This window comes from Ursus maritimus, unplaced genomic scaffold, assembly GCF_017311325.1.
Source record: "Ursus maritimus isolate PB19 unplaced genomic scaffold, ASM1731132v1 scaffold_7, whole genome shotgun sequence".
NCBI classification, from domain to species: Eukaryota; Metazoa; Chordata; class Mammalia; order Carnivora; family Ursidae; genus Ursus; species Ursus maritimus.
In genome coordinates, this window is record NW_024426885.1 from 71,549,045 (window position 1) to 71,569,051 (window position 20,007).

The following is a 20,007-nucleotide window of genomic DNA, read 5'->3' on the forward strand; positions in this document are numbered from 1 at the left end:
CTTATTTGATTAAACTTTTCCCCAGAATTTATTTTGAAATGTGATATGATGTGAGGATCTTCTACGTAGCTTTATTTATCCATATAGCTATCTATTGTCCCTGCACATTATTTCCCTGTTACTTTATGATGTCATCTTAATTATTAAAATTTTTACACATTATAGTATTTGTTTTTAAGCCACATTTTTGCATTAGTCTCTCTCTATATCAACACCATAATATTTTAATGACTGTAGTTTTATAATATCTTATAATCCAGAGGGCAATTCTCCCCCCCCATACTCTTATTTCTCACAAATATATTATTTCTGATGAAATTTATAATCATTTTTCACAGTTATTACCCTTCTCCCTGAACATTATGTTTAATTACAAAACTAATGCATGCTATCATAATAGATGCAAGTAATAAAAGTGTAAACAAAAACAAAATGTTAGAATCCTCCTTTGGCCCATCCAATCATTCTGTCCAGATTTAACCACTTTAGCCTAGATATTTCTGCTTATATATATATATTTTCCCAAATTCCCTAATTTTTGGTATAGAAAGGGAGGAGCACCTTCCGTTTTAATCCCCGAGAATGCAATCTGTGCTCTTACCCTGTGCAACTCCAGAAATTCTAGTCCCCTCCCTAAATATCTATGCGTGTCCCAAGAGCATTTGCTTCTGCACAAATTCATTATTATGATCACTGACTACCTCTTGCTCCAGACCAGTGCTCTAATTTTTGCCAACAATCACCTCAGCTCATAATGACTTCTCTAAGCCACAACACCAGCTCCTTCTGCTTTCACCCCAACTGTGGATGTAATACCTCCCTTTTTCCTCTAAATCACAGCTAAGACATGGCTGCCATGTCTAATACACTTTATTAAGAATTTAGACTAAGAAAATGCAATACAGAAAGGAAAATTTTAAAGTAGACGTGAGATAAAATTGCTCCTAAGATCTACGAATAGTTTCCCATCAGGCTGTCTCTTGCCTTATGCCCCTCCCCTCTTCCTGTCACTTCCAAGGGCTTGCTCTTATCCATGTGAGGGTCACTTCTCGCTAGTTCTCTCTTTCCAGTACAGAGTCCAGTTTTTATTGCCAAACAATGAAGTCAAAATTGCCCTTAAAAATCTCTTAAAATAGGGTTGCCTGGGTGGCTTGGTCATTAAGCACCTGCCTTCAGGTCAGGTCATGATCCCAGGGTCCTGGGATTGAGCACCGCATCGGGCTCCCTGATCAGCGGGAAGCCTGCTTCTTCCTCTCCCACTCCCCCTGCTTGTGTTCCCTCTCTTGCTGGCTGTCTCTCTCTCTGTCAAATAAATAAATAAAATTTTAAAAAAACCTCTTAAAATAGACTAAAATGTATAATACACATGGTTTTGTGTATGCAGTTCTGTAGGAAGACTTTTTTATTCTTCTTATTCTTTATCGTTAGTGTTTCTTTGCAGCCTTCAATAATTCATTTTTTTTCCCTCAAAGAAACCATCTTTCCTTAAACAATCAAGTTCACTTTTTTTTTTTTTTTTTTTGGCTAATAGTTGGGAAACCTGTAAAACCATCCAGACATTCTTTTCAGGAGTTTCAGGATGACTGGCATTCTTTGCCTTGGGTATCCACTGCCCAAGTAACATGCACTACTTAAATGAACAGCGCTGCAGGGTGACAGACAGTAGCTACCCTCGTGATGAGCACGGCATAAAGTACAGACTTGCTGAATCGCTATGTTGTCACACCACACTTGAAACCAATGTAACACTATGTGTCAACTACACTTAAATAAAAAATAAATAGTGACTTTCTTTCTTTAGTCAATACTTGAATTCTTTTAGGTGCCTATGATGTGGCTAGCAGATAATCTTTGCAGAAAACAACCGTTTGCACTCTTGACTCCTGTATTTTGATTTTCCCACTTGTTCAGGACTTCTCCAGGAAGAGGAGGAAAACAGACACCGCTAAACTATCCTACAAAAACATGTTCGAGGAAGAGGAAGGAGGCTGGTGGAATGGGGACAGAGTGAATAAGGAGGAGAAAAATAGGGGACGAGGTTAGAGATGTCATCTCAAGCAAGATTCTGATATAAATCATGATAAAGATTTTGGTGTTTCCTCCAAAATGAATGGAGAATAGTTACTTGGTGGTTTTGAGCAGAAGGGTAACATGGTCCGACTTGGGTTTTACAGGATCGCTCACACTGCTGTGTTGAGGACAGACTGCCGGAGGCAGAGGGAAACTTACACGGGTAGCAGAGGAGGGAGATGTCGAGTATCACTTGTGCTCTGAGACCAGCTGCACAGCCGTGGCCCACCAGACGGAGGAGTGTTTCCAGACAATGCAGGTGAGGCGCATCTGCGAGGCGCGTGCGCAGCCGGAGGGGATGCCACGGTGTCCCACATTCAGGATGGAGTGTCGACTACTGATGACTGGTTGCACTGCTTTCTGGGAACTGCTGTTAGCAGAAGAGTGCTGCCTTGCCCAAGGGTACGGTCCCTTCCCCTAGGGACACCTGCATCCAGTGACTAGTTAAATAGGGATAAGAAGATTTGGGATAACTCCAAGGAGACATCCCACGGCCCCTGTTGTAGCTGTGCCCTAGTTCAACTTCTTCTTCTGCCCGATTCTGCCTCCCTGGCTCCCTTCTAGCTGTCCCCCGGAGCAGTCCTCAATAACCCTCCTGCACACAACGTGACCTTGAGAGTCTGTTTCCCCAGAAACCTGAACTGAGACAGTGATTCTGTAAAGACGTAAATAAAACCAGGCCGTTTCTCAACGTAAAACCCTGGGATGGCTCACTGGTTTCCTAACAGGGAAACCAAAATCCTTGGCCATAGGCCCTACGTGATCTGCAGCCCTGTACCCCTCTCACCTCAGCTCGGAGCACCTCCCCCTTGTTTGCTTCGTTCCAGAGCTGCACTGCCCTTTTTGCCACCCTTGAAGATGACAGGTACATTCTAGCCCCACGATCTGTGCACCGCTTGGTTCTTCTGCTCTTCCTCCGGATATCTTCATGACGTGCTCCTCCTCCAAGTCAGCTAAAGTGTTCCCTCCTCCATGAAGTCTTCCCTGTCCATTACACTGAAAATTCAACCTCCCTCCCACCACTCCTGATTTCTATCACTCTGTTCTATGACACTTCTCACCCTCTAGCATACTGTCCATGTGACTTATTTGTCTATGGTTTATTGTCTTATTGTCCACACAGAACAGAAAGACTCCCCCCTCCATTTTGTTCACTGATATATCCCAAAGCCTGAAGCAGCGACGGGCACTCTGTGGGTGATCCGTTCATTTTTTTAAAGACTTACTTACTTATTTACTTTATTTATCTATTTATCTATATGTCTATTTATTTATTTATCACAGTGGAGAGGAGCAGAGGAAGAGGGAGAAGGAGAGAGAGAATCTCAAGCAGACTCCCAGCTGAGTGCGGAGCCTGATGGGGCTCGACCTCAGGACCCTGAGATCATGACCTGAGCCGAAATCAAGAGTCTGATGCTTAACCGACTGAGCCACGCAGGCATCCCGTGATCCATACATTGGTTGAATGAATGGATGAATGAATGAGTTTGGGAATCATTATCAAGGTGACTGTAGTAGAATTCAAGAGGTGTGGTTACCCAGGGAGAGGGTGCTGAGCAAAGACGAACAGAGACATGAGCATTTAGGTGCAAGCAGAGGAAGAGGAAATTATAAAGGACACTGAGAAGAAGCCAGAACACAGGAGAAAAACAGAAGATTGTGTCACAGAAGACAAGAGGTGAGATGGGGAGGGAGAACAAGCAACTGTGTACAGGGTTGTCAAGCTATGAAGCCAGGTAAAGACTTATGGCATGAATGTCTTCCCCCCGTATCCATCTAATCCCACATGTGATGGATTTGCGGGTGGGGCCTTTGGGAGGGAACTAGGTCCTGAGAGTGGAGCCCTTATGGTAGGATTAGTGTCCTCATAAGAAGACGCCAGAAAGCTAGGTTACTCTTTGACTCAGACTTCTGCAATGAGAAGTAGGCTGTCTACAACCTGGAAGAGGGCTCTCACTAGAACCCAACAGAGCTGGCACCCTGATCTCAGACTTCCAGCCTCCAGAACTGTGAGAAATACATTTCTGTTGTTTACCAGCCACCCCGTCTCTGGTACTTGGTAATAGCAGCCCAAACTGACCAAGACAAAGAAAGAAAAGTGTCTACTGGTTTGGTGGTTGGAAGGTAGCTAGTAGTTTCAAGGACTAGTTAGGGCAGGAGGGAGAGAACTGTAAGGTGATGAAAGAACTGGGCACAATGAAGAGGAAATGGTGTATGGATCACTTTTTCAAGAAGCTTGGTTGTAAAGATAGGAAAGAGAAAGATTCGAGCTGGAAGGAAGGTCAGACTGAAGAAGTGAGTATGTTGTATTTAGGTGGGAGAGATGATAGTAGCCTGAGTATTGAAAATAATGCATGGGGGGGGGCACCTGAGTGGCTCAGTCGGTTAAGCATCTGCCTTCGGCTCAGGTCATGATCCCAGGGTCCCGTGATCGAGCCCCACATTGGGCTCCCTGCTCAGTGTGGGCCCTGCTTCTCCCACTCCCTCTTCCTCTCCCCCTGCTTGTGCTCCCTCTCTCTGTCAAATAAATAAAATCTTAAAAAGAAAAGAAAAGAAAAGAAAAGAAAAGAAAAGAAAAGAAAAGAAAAGAATGCATGGAAAGAACCAGTAGTAACCGTATAATTAATCATCCAAATCCGAGTTTTCAGAGAAAAAGGGGACAGGACAAATGCTACATTGAATGGATGATGCCAAGACAACAGGGACTTTCCGTAAACCAGGGCATATGGTCAACCTATTCAAAGCTCCTGTTCTCTATGCAAGTCATTCCTCTGTGCACTCAGCAAACGATTACATTTTCTAACTGTAGGTGGCAGCAGAAAGCTTGGCTCTTTTTGACTTTTTTTGCGGGGGAGGGGTGGTGGGGATGGCAACTAGATATTGGTAAAAGTCAGCCACAGGTTTTATGTTCAAAATAGGAGATTTCAATTTAGATTTTACTTGGGGAAAATTCATTTTGTACTTCTTTATGAAAAGAAGCATCTCTATTGGCTCTCAAAGAGGAAACAATATTTGAGCCATTATAAAATAATGTTAGTTGTGTTGAGTCACTTCTTTTCTTTTTTCTTTTCCTTTTTTTTTTTTTTTGCCCTTTTATCCTGTTTCCTGTTTTATTGGGAAATAACTGACACGTATCACTATATAAGTTTAGGGGATACAGCATGATGACTTGTTTACATATATTATGAAATGATTACTGCAATAAGTTCAGTTAACATCCATCATCTTATACAGATACAATGAAAAGAATAGAAAAAAAGAAGAAAAATGTTCTCTTTGGGATGAGAACTCTTAGGATTTACTCTCTTAAAAACTTTCCTATATATCATACAGCAGTGTTAGCTATAGTCACCACATTGTACATTACGTTCCTAGTATTTCTCTTATAACTAGAAATTCGTCCTTTTTGACCACCTATATCCAATTCCCCTGGCCCCACCCTCTGCCTTTGGTAACCACAAGTCTGACCTCTTTTTCTATGAGTTTGTTTGGTTTCTTTTAGATCCCACATATAAGTAAGATAATTTGTCTTTCTCTGTCTTACTTATTTCACTTAGTATCATGTCTTCAAGGTCCATCCATGTTGTTGCAAGCAGATTTCTTCATTTTTTAATGGCTGAATAACATTCCATTGTGTATTTATATACAATTGTATATATACAATATTATACACATATTTCATATGCATACAACACATTGTATATATTTTATACATATATATATGTACACACATATTGTGTGTGTATGTGTATGTACCACAACTTCTTTATCCATTCATCCATTGTTGGATACTTGAGTTGTTTCCATGTCTTGGCTATTGCAAATAAAGCTGCCGTGAATATGAGGGTGTAGGTATCTTTGACTTTTGGTTCCTTTGGATAGAGTCATGGAAGTGGAATTGTTGGATCATAGTAGCTCATGGTAGTTCTATTTTTAATTTCTCGAGGATCCTTCATACTGTTTTCCATAGTGGCTATACCAGTTTATAATCCCACCAACAGTGTACAAGGGTTCTCTTTTCTCTCCATCCTCACCAGAATTTGTTACCTCTTGTCTTTTTTTTTTTTTTTTTTTTTTTTTTTAGAGAGCATGCACGTGAGAGCAGGGGCAGGGTGTACAGTGAGCGAGAGAGAGAGAATCTTAAGCAGACTCTGTGCTGAGCACAGAGCTGGACATGGGGCTCCATCTAATGACCCTGAGATCATGATCTGAGCCAAAATCAAGAGTCAGAGGTTTAACTGACTGAGCCACGCAGGCACCCCTACCTCTTGTCTTTTCGATGATGCCATTCTAACAGGTGTGTGAGGTGATACCTGACTGTGGTTTTGATTTGCATTTCTGTGATGATGAGTGATGTTGAGCACCTTTTCATGTGCCTGTTGGACTTTCATATGTCTTTGGAAAAATGTCTATTCAGGTCCTTTGCCCATTTAAAAAATTGGGTTATTATTATTTGTCATTGAGTTGTATGAGTTCTTTATATATGTTGGATATTAACCCCTTATCAGATATATGCTTTGCAAATATTTTTTTTCCCATTCCATAGGTTGTCTTTTTACTTTGCTGATGGTTTCTTTTGTTGTACAGAAGCTTTTTAGTTTGATGCAGTCCCACTTATTTTTGTTGCTTATGCTTTAGGTTCATATCCAAAAGGTCATTACCAAGGCCCATGTGAAGGAGCATTATTCCTATGTTTTCTTCTAGGAGTTCCGGGGTTTCACGTTTTACATTTAAGACTTTAAGTCATTTTGAGGTGATTTTTGTGGATGATGTAAGACAGGGGTCCAGTTTCACTGCTTTACATGTGAAGATCCAGTTATCCCAGCTTCCTTCGTCGAAGACCATCTTTTCTTCACTGAGTACTCTTGGCTCCCTTGTCAAAAATTAGTTGACCATATATGCTTGTTTTTTGGGTTTTTTTTTTCTGGGCTTTTGGTTTTGTTCCATTGGTCTATCTGCCTGTTTTTATGCTAGAATTATACTGTTTTGATTACTATAGCTTTATAGGATAGCTTGAAATCAGGGAGTGGTGATGCCTCCCGCTTTGTTCTTCTTTCTCAGGATTTCTTTGGCTATTTAGGGTCTTCTGCGGTTCTATATAAATTTTAAGTTTGGTTTTTTTTCCTGCTTCTGTGAAAATGCCACTGGGATCTTGATAGGATTGCATTGTATCTATGAATGACTTTTGGTAGGTTTTTTTTTTTTTTTTTTTTTTAAAGATTTTATTTATTTTATTTGACAGAGATAGAGACAGCCAGCGAGAGAGGGAACACAAGCAGGGGGAGTGGGAGAGGAAGAAGCAGGCTCATAGCGGAGGAGACTGACGTGGGGCTCGATCCCACAACGCCGGGATCACGCCCCGAGCCGAAGGCAGACGCTTAACCGCTGTGCCACCCAGGCGCCCCGGTTTTTTTTTTTTTTTAATGTAGGCTCCACACTGGGAGCTTGAGCTCAGCATGGGGCTTGAACTCACGGCCCCAAGATCGAGACCTGAGCTGAGGTCAAGCATCAAATGTTTAACTACCTGAGCCACCCAAGGACCCTGGTAGTATTGACATTTTATTTTATTTTTATTTTTAATTTTTAAAAAGATTTTTATTTATTTTTTTGAGAGAGTGAGCGAGAGAGAGCATGAGAGGGGAGGAGGGGCAGAGGGAAAAAGGGGCAGAGGGAAAGAGAGAAGCAGACTCTCCGCTGCACAGGGAACCTGACATGGGACTCGATCCCAGGACCCTGGGATCATGACCTGAACTGAAGGCAGAAGCTTACCCGACTGAGCCACCCAGGTGCCCCAGTATTGACATTTTAACAATATTAATTCTTCCAATTCATGAACACAGGATACTTTTCCATTTATTTGTGTCTTCTTTGATTTCTTTCATCAATGGTTTTTAGAGTAGAGATCTTCCACCTCCTTGGTTATATTTACCCCTAGGTATTTTAGTGTTTTCGATGCTCCTAAAAAGGGGATACATTTATTCATTTCTTTTTCAGAAAGTTAATTGTTAGTGTACAGGAACATTACTGACTTTTATCTGTAAATGTATCCTGCAACTTTACTGCATTTATTGATGAGATCTAAGAGTTTTTTGGTTGAGTCTCTAGGATTTCCTAAATATTAAATCATGTCATCTGCAAAGAGAGACTATTTTACTTCTTCCTTTCCAGTTCTGATACCTTTTATTTCTTCTTGTTGCCTGATCAAGCTAGGACTTCAGTACTGTGTTGAATAGGAGTGGTGAGGGTGGGCATCCTTCTCTTGTTCCTGATCTTAGAGGAAAAGCTTTCAACCTTTCTCCTTTGAGTATGTTAGGTGTGGGCCTGTCATATATAGCCTTTATTTTGTTGAGATATGTTCCTTCTATGACTAATTTGTTAAGAGGTTTTGTCATGGATGGATATTGAATTTTGTCAAATGCTTTTTCTGCTCTCGTGAGATGATCACAGGATTCTTTTCTTTCATTCCATTAAAGCGGTATATCACATTGATCAATTTGCATATGTCGAACCATCCTGGCACCCCAGGGATAAATCCCATTTGATCATGGTGAATAATCCTTTCAGATGATGCTGAATTCAGCTTGTTAGTATTTTATTGAGAATATTTGCATCTATATTCATGAGGGGGATTGGCTCTAGTTCTCTAATGTAATTTTCTGGTTTTAGTTTCAGGATGATGCTGGCCTCATAAAATGAATTGGGGAATGTTTCCTCCTCTTCAATTTTTTGGAAGAAGTTTGAGAAGGACTGGAGTACATTTTTTAAATGTTTCGTCAAATTCACCAGTGAATCTGGGCTTTTCTTTGTTGGGAGATTTTTGATTTCTGATTAACCTCCTTTTTAATAATTGGTCTATTCAGACTTTCTATTTCTTTCTGAGTCAGTCTTGGTCAGTCATATGTGTCTAAGAATTTTTCCATTTCTTCTGGGTTGTTTAGTTTGTTGGTGTACAACTGTTCACAGTAGCCTCTATGATCTTTGTATTTCTGTGGTATCGAATGTAATGTCTCCCTCTTCATTTATAATTTTGATTTGGGTCTTCTTCCCTTTTTTGCTAGTCTAGCAAAAAACTATTAGTTAGTTTGTCTTTCCAGAGAACCAACCCTTAGTTTGGTTAATCTTTTCTATTGTATTTCTTTTTTTTTTTTTAAGATTTTTATTTATTTATTTGACAGAGATAGAGACAGCCAGCGAGAGAGGGAACACAAGCAGGGGGAGTGGGAGAGGAAGAAGCAGGCTCGTAGCGGAGGAGCCTGATGTGGGGCTCGATCCCAGAACGCCGGGATCATGCCCTGAGCCGAAGGCAGGCGCTTAACCGCTGTGCCACCCAGGCGCCCCATGTATTTCTGTTCTCTACTTCTGCCCTCATCTTTATTATTTCCTGTCTTCTGCTAACTTTGGGTCAGAAGGAAATTCTTTTTCTAGTCCCCTAATGTATAGAGTTAGGTTGTTTACTTGGGCTTCTTCTTCTTTCTCTTTCTCTTCCTCCTCCTCCTCCTCTTCCTCCTCTTCTTCTTCCTCTTCCTCCTCCTCTTCCTCTTCCCCTCCTTCTCCTCCTTCTTCTCCTTTTTCTTCTCCTCCTCCTCCTTCTCCTCCTTCTTCTTTTTTTAAAGTTTTATTTATTTAAGTAATGTCTACACCCTGTGTGGGGCTTGAACTCACAACCTTGAGATCAAGAGTCACTCACACTCCTCTGACTGAGCCAGCCAGGTACCCCTGGGCTCTTTCTTCCTTCTTAATGTAGGTGTTTATTACTATCAACTTCCCTCAGAACTGCTTCCACTGCATCCCACAAGTTATGGTATGTGTGTTTTTATTTTCATTTGTCTCAAGAAACTTTTTAATTTCCCCTTTGATCCACTGGTTGTTCAGAAGAGTACTGCTTACCTTCCATGTGTTTGCGATTTTTCCAGTTTTCCTCTTGTTATTAATTCTAGTTTGATGCTGTTATAGTCAGAGAAGATACATGGTGTGATTTCAGTCTTCTTGAATTTGCTGAGACTTGTTTTGTGGCCCAACATATGGTCTATCTTAGAACATATTTTATGAGCACTTGAGAAGAATATATACGCTGCTGTTCTTGGATAGACTATCCCGTGTATGTCTGTTAGGCCCATTTGGCCTATCGTGCTTTCCAAACCTGCTGTTTCCCTACTGGATCTCTGTCTGGACATTCTATCCATTGCTGACAGTGGGGTATTAAAGTCCCCAAATATTCTTTTATTACTGTTTATTTCTCCTTTTAGCTCTGTTAGTTTTTGCTTTATATGTTTAGATGCTCTGATGATGGGTGCATAAATATTCACAATTATTATATCTTCTTGATGGATTGAGAACGTAATCATTATGTAATGACCTTCTTTGTCTCTTTTTACCATGTTTAGTTTAAAGTCTATTTTGTCTGATATAAGTATAGCAAAGTATAACCTGCTTTGTTGTTGTTACATTTCCTTGAAATGACTTTTTACATCTCTTTACTCTCAGTCTATATGTGTCTTTAAGGCTAACGTGAGTCTCTGGTGGGCAACACGTCACTAGATCTTGTTTTTTTAACCCATTCAGCCATTCTATGTCTTTGGTTAGAGAATTTAATCATTTTATGTTTAAAGTCATTACCAATAGGTAAGGGCTTATTTTTTTTCCATTTTGTTAGTCATTTTCTGGTTGTTTTGTAGATCCACTGTTCCTTGTTTCTTATCCTGCTATCTTTTTGTGTGTGTTTTGTTGTCTTTTGGTGTCAGTATGCTTTCACTTCTTCATCATGTTTTTTGTATAATTGCTACAGGTTTTCCCCTTGTGGGTACCACAAGGCTTACATGAAAATATCTTAGAACTATAACCCCATAGTTTAAGTGGACAACAAATTCACTTCAATAGAAGTCCTAAACTTTATACCTGTACTTCTCCTCCCCCTCACATTTTAGGTCATTGCTGTTACAATTTACACATTTTTTTATATTACATAACTAATAACAGATGTGGGGCTGTGCTGGCCTGGGGGAGGGGCAGTGTGGTCAATGTGTAGCCAGTCTGTCTTGGTCTCTGAAGTGCAGGGGAGTGCCTCAGCCTCACCTCCATGTTCTAGGATTCTCTGAGGTATCTTGTTCTTGAATAGTTATGGGTTGTTCTTGTGAGGGGGAGCCAAGTCAAGAACGACCTATGTCACCGTCTTGGTGATGTCACCTTTCATTTTAAAAGATGAAATTCTGGGGGTGCCTGGGTGGACCAGTCAGTTAAATGTCCGACTCTTGATCTCAGCTCAGGTCTTAATCTTGGGGTCATAAGTTCAAGCCTCTTGCATTGGGCTCCATACTGGGCATGGAGGAGGCTACTTAAAAAAAAAAAAAAAAAAAGAAGATGAAATTCTGTCCTTCTCCTAATACAGAATAATTTCTACTAATGTTACCACTTCAGGATCAGCACATGCACTGCCATATGCACACATGCCTTCTTTGTATACGTATATTTTTAGTCAAGTCCAATTGGATAGATCTCGGGGAACCTTGCTATTGAATGTTATGTTTAAAAACTATTACAACGGATGCCAAATTTCTTGTTATCAAAGATAAGACCAGAGAAATCCAAAGATAAAAAAATTTCAGAAGTTTAGGGATGCCTAGGTGGCTCGGTCGATTAAGTGTCTGCCTTCGGCTCAAGTCATGATCTCAGGGTCCGGGGATCAAGCCCTGCACTGGGCTCCCTGCTCAGCAGGGCGTCTGCTTCTCCCTCTGCCCCTCCCCTGTGCTCTCTCTCTCTCTCTAATGAATAAATCTTGAAACAGTTTTTAGAAGTCTGGTGTAAAGTGAAAGCACACACGTTATTCAGGCAATCTTGGTGGAATCTAACGTCATAAAATTTAAAATTCAGAAAACTTTGTAAGAGAAAAAACAGAATTAAGATAGTCTCCCCAGGTCCATCAGACAAATCTGAATTCAAAACCCGGATGTGCCTTGATTAGTTATATGATCTTGAGCAAGGAAAGTACTTACCATCTTTAGATCTCAGATTCCTAATCTATGAAATGAGACTCGCAGGGCATACTTCAGTGAGTTGTTTTGCATATTAAAAGAAAAAACAAATGGGCAAAGTCTATACATGTTCATTTCCTGTTCTCCTCTAAACATGAATATGAAGGCGTCAAAACTAAAATTAGCCATATTCAAACTTAACCCTTAATACACCACAAAGATCAAGAAAATGGAATTGATTCTACCAATAGCTTTCAAATGAACACACACCAACAAAAGGATGGGACTTTCCTTGGTTTGGTAGTTTTCAACTTTATATCTCAGATTCCAATTGTCCGAGTACATCTTGACGCAGAGAGAAGTTTAACTACAAGGGAATTTGGGAACGAAATTTTTCGTTGTTTGGATTAGGGCCAGAATTCAAACTCCTTCTGATGAGTCTTCTGACTTTTTTCCTTTAGCCAACTCTATTACTGTGTTACTTCCTCTGTTCCCTTTTAGCTTAATGGAAATGCTAAAAGCAATGCACAATATCGCTCATATCAAATATCATGGGTCATAGTCTCAGTCCTGGAGGAGTCTACCTACCTGTGTGGGTGCCCTGCTACATCACAGAGCTCATGCCTGCTGAGATGCACCCTTTGGTCAGTCTGGAATTTACAAAGCTAGAGTCACTAATGGCTTTGACAGCAAACAAGAAGTGTCCACTGTCTCTGTAAGACTCCTTAAAATCCCAGTAACACTAGGAAATTGTGGGGTTTGTTTGGGTTTTTTTTTTTTTGGCTTTTTAAGTTTTTATTTTAATTGCAGCTAGTTAACATACATTGTAATATTAGTTTCAGGTGTACAATACAGTGACTTAACACTTCCATACAATACCCGGTGCTCATCAGGACAAGAGCACTCGCTCCTTAATCTCCATCACCCATTTCACCCATCCCCTCACCCACCTCCCCTCTGGTAACCATATGTTTGTTCTCTATAATTAAGAGTCTGTTTCTTGCTTTGTTTCTTTTTTTTCTCCATTGTTCATTTGTTTCCTAAATTCCACGACTGAAATCACATGGTACTTGTCTTTCTCTGACTTATTTTCTTAGCATTATACTCTCTAGCTCCAACCAGGCTGTTGCAAATGGCAAGACTTCATTCTTTTTTATGGCTGAGTAATATTCCAATGTGTATATACACACTTTTTTATCCATTCATTTATTGGTGGACACTTGGGCTGCTTCCTTATCTTGGCCATTGTAAATAATGCTGCTATAAACTTAGGGGTGCATGTATCCCTCGAATTAGTGTTTTTCTATTATTTGGGTAAATACCCAGTAGTGTGATTGATGGATTGTAGGGTAGTTCTATTTTTAACTTTTTGAGGGAACTTCCATACCGTTTTCCACAGTGGCTGCACCAGTTTGCATTCCCACCAACAGTGCATGAGTATTTTTTCTCCACCTCCTCACCAACACCTGTTGTTTCTCGTGTTGTTGATTTTAGCCATTCTGACAAGTGCAAGGTGACCTCTCACTGTGGTTTTGATTTGTGTTTCCCTGATGATAAGTGATAATGGACATCGTTTCATGTGTCTGTTGGCCATCTGTATGTCTTCTTTGGAGAAATGTCTGTTCATGACTTCTGTCCATTTTTAAATTGGATTATTTGGTTTTTGGGTGTTGGGTTTGATAAGTTCCTTATATATTTCAGATACTAACCCTTTAACGGATGTGTCATTTGCAGATGGCGTCTCCCATTCCTTTAGCTGCCTTTTAGTTTTGTTGATTGTTCCTTCACTGTGCAGAAGCTATTTTGTAGTCCCAATAGTTTATTTTTGCTTTTGTTTCCCTTGCCTTAGGAGACACATGTAGTAAGAAGTTGCTATGGTCGATGTCAAAGAGGTTACTGCCTATGTTCTCTTCTAGAATGTTGATGGTTGCCTGTCTCACATTTAGGTCTTTAATCCATTTTGAGTTTATTTTTGTGTGTGGTGGAAGAAAGTGGTGCAGTTTCACTCTTCTGCTTGTTGCTGTCCACCCAACACCATTTGTTGAAGAGACTTTTTCCCACTGGATATTCTTTCCTGCTTTGTCAGAGATTAATTGACCATATAATTGTGGGTTCATTTTTGGGTTTTCTATTCGTTCCATCGATCTATGTGTCTGTTTTTGTGCCAGTACCACACTGATTTGTTCGCCACAGCTTTGTGGTATAACGCAAAGCCTGAAATTGTGATGCCTCTGGTTTGGTTTTCTTTTTCAAGATGGTTTTGGCTATTCAGGATTTTTTATGGTTCCACACACATTTTAGAATTGTACATTCTAGTTCTGTGAAAAGGATGTTGGCATTTTGATAGGGAGTGTGTTCCATGTGTAGATGGTTTCGGGTGGCATGCACATTTTAACAATATTTATTCTTCCAACCTGTGAGCATGGAATGTCATAGACCCATCTGTTGGTCAGCTCTTCAGTCCTCGCACATTCAATGGCTAGAGTTTGCTCTGAGTTTGATGAATACGATAAAGACAGAAGTATGGGGAGGAAGGCTGGTGGAAGTGGGTGCTGGAAATGATTAAGACCATCGGACATGCAAAAACCATGGGCTATGACTGCATCATGGAAGCAAAGCTCACCTGTCAGAAACATTTGCCTTTCTTCCTCACTCCCTCGCTGCACCCCTCTCTCCCGCCCTCCTTTGTTTCTTTCCTTCAACAAATATTTATTATGTGTTTATGTATGCCGAGCACCACTTAAGTTACAAATGAGAACAAAACGAACTGTGTCTTGTCTTTATGGACCTTCCACTCTTGCGAGGGAGACACACAAAGAACAAGCAAACACAATCCACACAGAAAAGGCTGTGAATTTTCTCTAGACTTGATCAAACTCAGGATATACTGTTGCTGCCACGTGGACAGTTACCCTTTCACGGCTTCCTGGCTTTTTTGTGGTCTGCACAACTAGGATTCCCACCAAAATGAATAATTGGCAGCATCGTCACCTCATGTCTTCTTAAAAATAAACCTTTATAATTGTAGGAAACAAAGTATTAATAACGAGCTAGCTTCCCACTGTTGCTTAGCAGACCTCATACCTGTTGCAGAATCAGCGGCAGCTATCACTTCCTTATCATCGACTTGTCCTGCCTATGGTAGCTTTTTTTTTTTAAGATTTTATTTATTCGTTTGAGAGAGAGAGCGAGCATGAGTGGGGGGGGAGGGGCAGAGAGAGAAGCAGACTCCCCACTGAGCAGGGAGCCTGACTCAGGACTCAATCCCAGGACCCCAGGATCATGACTTGAGCCGCAGGCAGACACTTCACTGACTGAGCCACCCAGGTGCCCCTTCCTTAAAGCAAATTTAAAAAACACTTAAAAAAAAATGAAATAGATTGTCCTAATGAGCAAGTTAAAAAAAAAAAAACTAAATAAAATTTGGTCTCTTTCTCATTAGTGCTAAATTGTCTTCAATCCACACAGTCCGACTCTAAATACATAATCCCTCTTAACGAAAAATTCCAGGCCTTTCCACTTTTGCTGATGTGAAAGCTTATATGAAGGTCTGTTCTTAATATTCCTTTTAACTAATATATATGTATATTCCTTTTAACTATATTATATAAAACATGATGAATTTCTCTTAATCATTGCTCACAACTACACATTTCCCAAGTTGCAAAATTCCATTAATTAACACTCTTGGAGTGATCTGGGTTTATGCACATAGGAGAGGATTCGTTTGTACCTTTGTCTCCACTGATTTTTCAACTTGTTCCTCCTTGCTCATTCTGTGAGGAATCTTGGTTATTGGAGATCAAAGAAAAGAAAAAAAACCAAGTTTCCTCTATACTTTTGTCTTTTGTTTAGGTTAAAAATCAACATAGTTTTTATATTTGCCCAAGGTACACTATTAAAATGACTTCAAAGCCTTTTAGCCAGAATGTGTACAGAGAAGCCTTGTGGCAAATTACAGAACTATTTTATGAGAAATTAATTTGAAATGCTAGCAGAGACTATGGTATTAGGTTTCCAAGTAACATTACATTAATTCAGCAAGAATATCTTAGAGCCATTCTGAGTCAGAGGACAGGATGGCATTTTGATCTTAAAAGATAAGACGGTAATTCCAGATAGCTAATTATGCATAGGGTTCGTTATCCATAGTGGCAGAAGCATTAGGGTGAGTTTCCTCCATGAGATCAGCGCCAGATCCCATCCCACTCTTACTCACTATTAAACAGTTTTTCCTTCTGGTTTACACACAATGAGGCGAATATCTCTTTCCTCTGCTAAACCAGCGTGGGGGTGCAAAACCTATAATTACCTCCCATGGAGATGGCAGTCAGAAACTCCAATGGCCTCATCTGATCTCTGTAAAGTATTTAGCAGTGAAGTCGTGCTCCTCGTTAAGTCAGAGGACCTGGCTTGGAATCCTCTCACTTACTAAAATTATAGCTTTGGATAAGCTCTTTAATTTCTCTGGGCCTCAGTTTCCCTGTCTTGTAGAGTGTGAAAAATAATGACCCCCTCATTGACTCTAATACTGCAGTTGAAAGTACTCGGCACTAGCAGGTGCTCAGAGAATGTTAGTTTCCTTTCTTCTACAAGCTAGAGGGACGAAGAGGTAGAGGGCTGTATCGGTCAGCTTCTGCTGCGTAATACACCGAAACAGGGTTCATTCTGGCTTATGCCTCCACAAGTTGGCTGGAGGCACCACTGTAGACTGTGAGTTGCCAGGGCGGCTCTTGCTCGGTTGTCTTGTTCTGGGGCCCACGCTGATGGGACAGTCACCACCTGTTCTTGCTGTGGCAGAGGCAGAAAAGCAGGAGGGTGGACCAGAAACACGTGAGGCCTCCCCTGGTTGAGGCTCAGAACCGGTGGCCAAGCCCGATGTCTGCAGCGCGGTGAAACATATACACGTCCGGGGGAGGAACTGCAAAGCCACGTGCAAAGGACATGGATGCAGGACAGGTAAGAATTAGGAAAAACATGCAGTCTCTCAGAGAAGCGAGAACAGCCCTGAAACGTCATGACATGTGGACCAGACAGTCAAAGTCAGGCTAATAAAATGCCCTGCAGCCTATGAGCGGAGGAAGCAGGGGGGAGGCTTGTGTGGTCCAAAGGGACAGGGTGGTGTTAAAATGTTAGTCCCTTCACATTTACAGAGCCAAAAACAGAACGAACTGGGACAGTGAGGCTGTCAGAGTACAGGGTCCCCTGCAAAGTCAGATGAGCTCCTTGGTCTCAAAACACACACACAAATGAGGATGATGAAAATAACGTCTCTGCTCTAACACCCATTTATCAAATGACATTTACAAAGAGACTGGTGATGAATATCTGTTTCCCGTGAACTCCAAATTAATGGACACACGCAGATTCTGCCTCTGCTCATTTTGTCATCCACGAACGGTGACCGGAACACCTGCTATGTAGCAGGCACTGCGTGGAAAAATTAGCGAGGCGAAGACTAGTGGAGAGATGAGCTAATGAACCGTCGCGCGACAACGTGATCAGCACTACGGGGAAAGCATATACCAGGTGCGGCTGGAACACACAGGAGGGGTTCCCAGCCAAGCCTTGGGGGGGGGAGGCTTCGAAGAGGAGGCGCGGCCCCTAAGGTAGGTATGAGAATTCAACAGAAGTCCTAGGTCATAAGAGAAAAAGATGAAGTGATTTATGGTGGATTTAGCATCATTCACGCACACAGGAAATGAGAAAGTGATATGGACAGAAGCTCTGACAGGCAAAAAGAAGAGGGACTCACTTGTAATATTCCCCGTTTATATGCCTCTTGGGAAGGCAACCCCACAGTGGTCGACAACCGGAAAGGGACCCTGTTTCCTGGCCACTTCGCATAGATTTAGCTCCTTTTAGTCACTGGACAAGTATTCTGTGCCTGGATCCAGCACTGCGTCAGGACAGACATGGCTCCTGCCCTCGTGGAGCTCGTCATCACCAGCAAGGATGCTGTGCTACCTCGGAGGAAGGACAGGTGTTTGCGAGCCTCTCGGAAGGGGATGTGACCCCGTCCAGAGCCTGAGGGGGGACTGGTGGAGGAAGCAGGCACTGGCCCGGGGGAGCTGGGGCAGAACATGCCACACAGATGGGCGCAGCGTTACATAAGGAAATGCAATTCTGCTGCACAGAAAACAAGAAAAGCAAATGGCATAGTAAGTGCTTAGCTTGTGACGCAGAGGCGGAAATCATAAGATGTTTCAAGTAAATAACCTGTGAGTCATGTTAAACAGAATGAATGAAACACATATGTGCTAAACATAGATAAAAAGCACGGAGGAAAGGAGAGTGTTACAGAAAGGGATGGAATGACCTCCTTGATGGCAACGCCGTTCCTACACTGGCTGTATTTGGTGTCACCTACTGTGCCCCAAATCCAGATGAAAGGCCTAGTGGCTGGGCAGGTCACAGGTGAGCTCTGATGGTGGGGTGTGCTGCCCTTTAGTCTCTGAACGGGCAGTGTGTTGGACCCAGGCACTTTTGTTCTACTGACCCCTGTCCAACCCCAACCCTGCTCCTCGTAACCACATCGTCAGAAAGAAGGCTGGCGGGAAAACAACGGAAAACTAGACAACCACACACTGTCGAAGGCAGGGTCGGGGGCTGTGATCCTGCCTCTGTATCCCATTCGAAGTGTGCTAACCTACCCTCGCGCTTTCCCCCTTCTTCTTCTCGTGTCCTTTCAATTGTTCTGATAACCCACGGGATCCAAGCATCTTCAGATGGTCTGCGAGACCTTCTGTTCTGTGGCCTCTCGGATAGTCTGCCTGGTGGTGAGCTCGAGGTTACCACTGCATGAGATTTCCGACACCAGGTCGAGCTTCCTGAGTGTCTTCCGCAGAGCTTAGGAGCCTCAGGACAAAGGGCACCCCAAAGATGGACAGTTGGGTTTATCTGGGCTGGGGGTTCTGCCAGTGGGCTCAGAGAAAGTAGGGGAAGGGGATCTAGGAAGTTGGCAAGAGGAAGGCTGAAGTGATGGACATGGAAGGACTTTAACTTGATTAGGGAGTGAACCGGGGGAAAGAAAGGAAGTAAGGGATGTGGGTGGGGCACGGGGGGGGGGGGACACAGGAGGACAAGGTAGAGGGGCGAGTCCGGCTTGTGAGCTAGAAGGATTGCAGGCTGTGGCAGGAGGGGAATACCCAAATGTGTGACTTCAGAAGGGATCCAGGTCACCTCTGCCTCGAGTTTGTCATATGACCTTGAAGTGATTGTGCCTTTGGGTTCAGAACTGACTTCGCTGCACCTGGGCTGCCTTGCACTTCAGTACCCAGCACTCATTCCCGTGATGCTAAGACCCCTTCCACTTCCCCCACCCCGCGGTGACTAACCCTCACACGCAGCTAACCCGTAGCTTTTCTCACCTAGTCGTGGTGGTTGTCAGATGGTTCTGCTTCATTACAAGACTATAAATGTCTTGACATTCAAACTGCTTAAACATTTTACTAAAACGATCCTGTTCTTAAATATAATTCAACAAGTGATCATTAAGGACCTGCTCGAGGCCAGGCACGGGGGCAGGTCCTGGGCAGCAGTTTGGGGAATGGGGACAACAGGTGAAGCGGAGCCACTCCTCCCAGGTGACTGGCGCTCTGCAGGCACAAGCCCGAAAGCCTCTGCTCCAGGGCATGCCGACTTCGTGCCAGATACAGGTGAAGTCTTGCTCCTGTCCCAGTTCTCCTCTCCCGCCCTCAGAGGTATCCGACGTGGTGACGCGGGGAGTCTCCTCTGTGCCATGCTTGTGTCCGTATGTCCATCAAAACATGGAGCATTGTCTTGTTTTTTTAAATGTACCTAAGTAGCATATTTTATCTATTGTTCTGTGACCTGTCCCGCCCACTCAACATCTTTTTCAGCAGGAGGCTGCACCACTGGATGACTGTGCAATTCCCCACTGACACGACACGTAGATGATATTTCTCATCAGCCTGGCGCAGTTCTACGTGCCTTCCAGACTCTCTCA

At 42.3% G+C, this 20,007-nt stretch overlaps 1 long non-coding RNA gene across 3 annotated transcripts in view; it reads left to right on the forward strand.

Moving 5' to 3' along the window:
• The window catches only part of LOC103661897, a 38,509-nt gene that overhangs the window by 6,098 nt on the left and 12,404 nt on the right, over positions 1–20,007 (forward strand). For all 3 annotated transcript variants that reach the window (XR_568313.1, XR_568312.1, XR_568314.1), the window contains exons 2-3: positions 2,175–2,329; positions 16,839–16,997. This is a non-coding gene — a long non-coding RNA (uncharacterized LOC103661897). The remainder of the gene's footprint in view (positions 1–2,174; positions 2,330–16,838; positions 16,998–20,007) is intronic.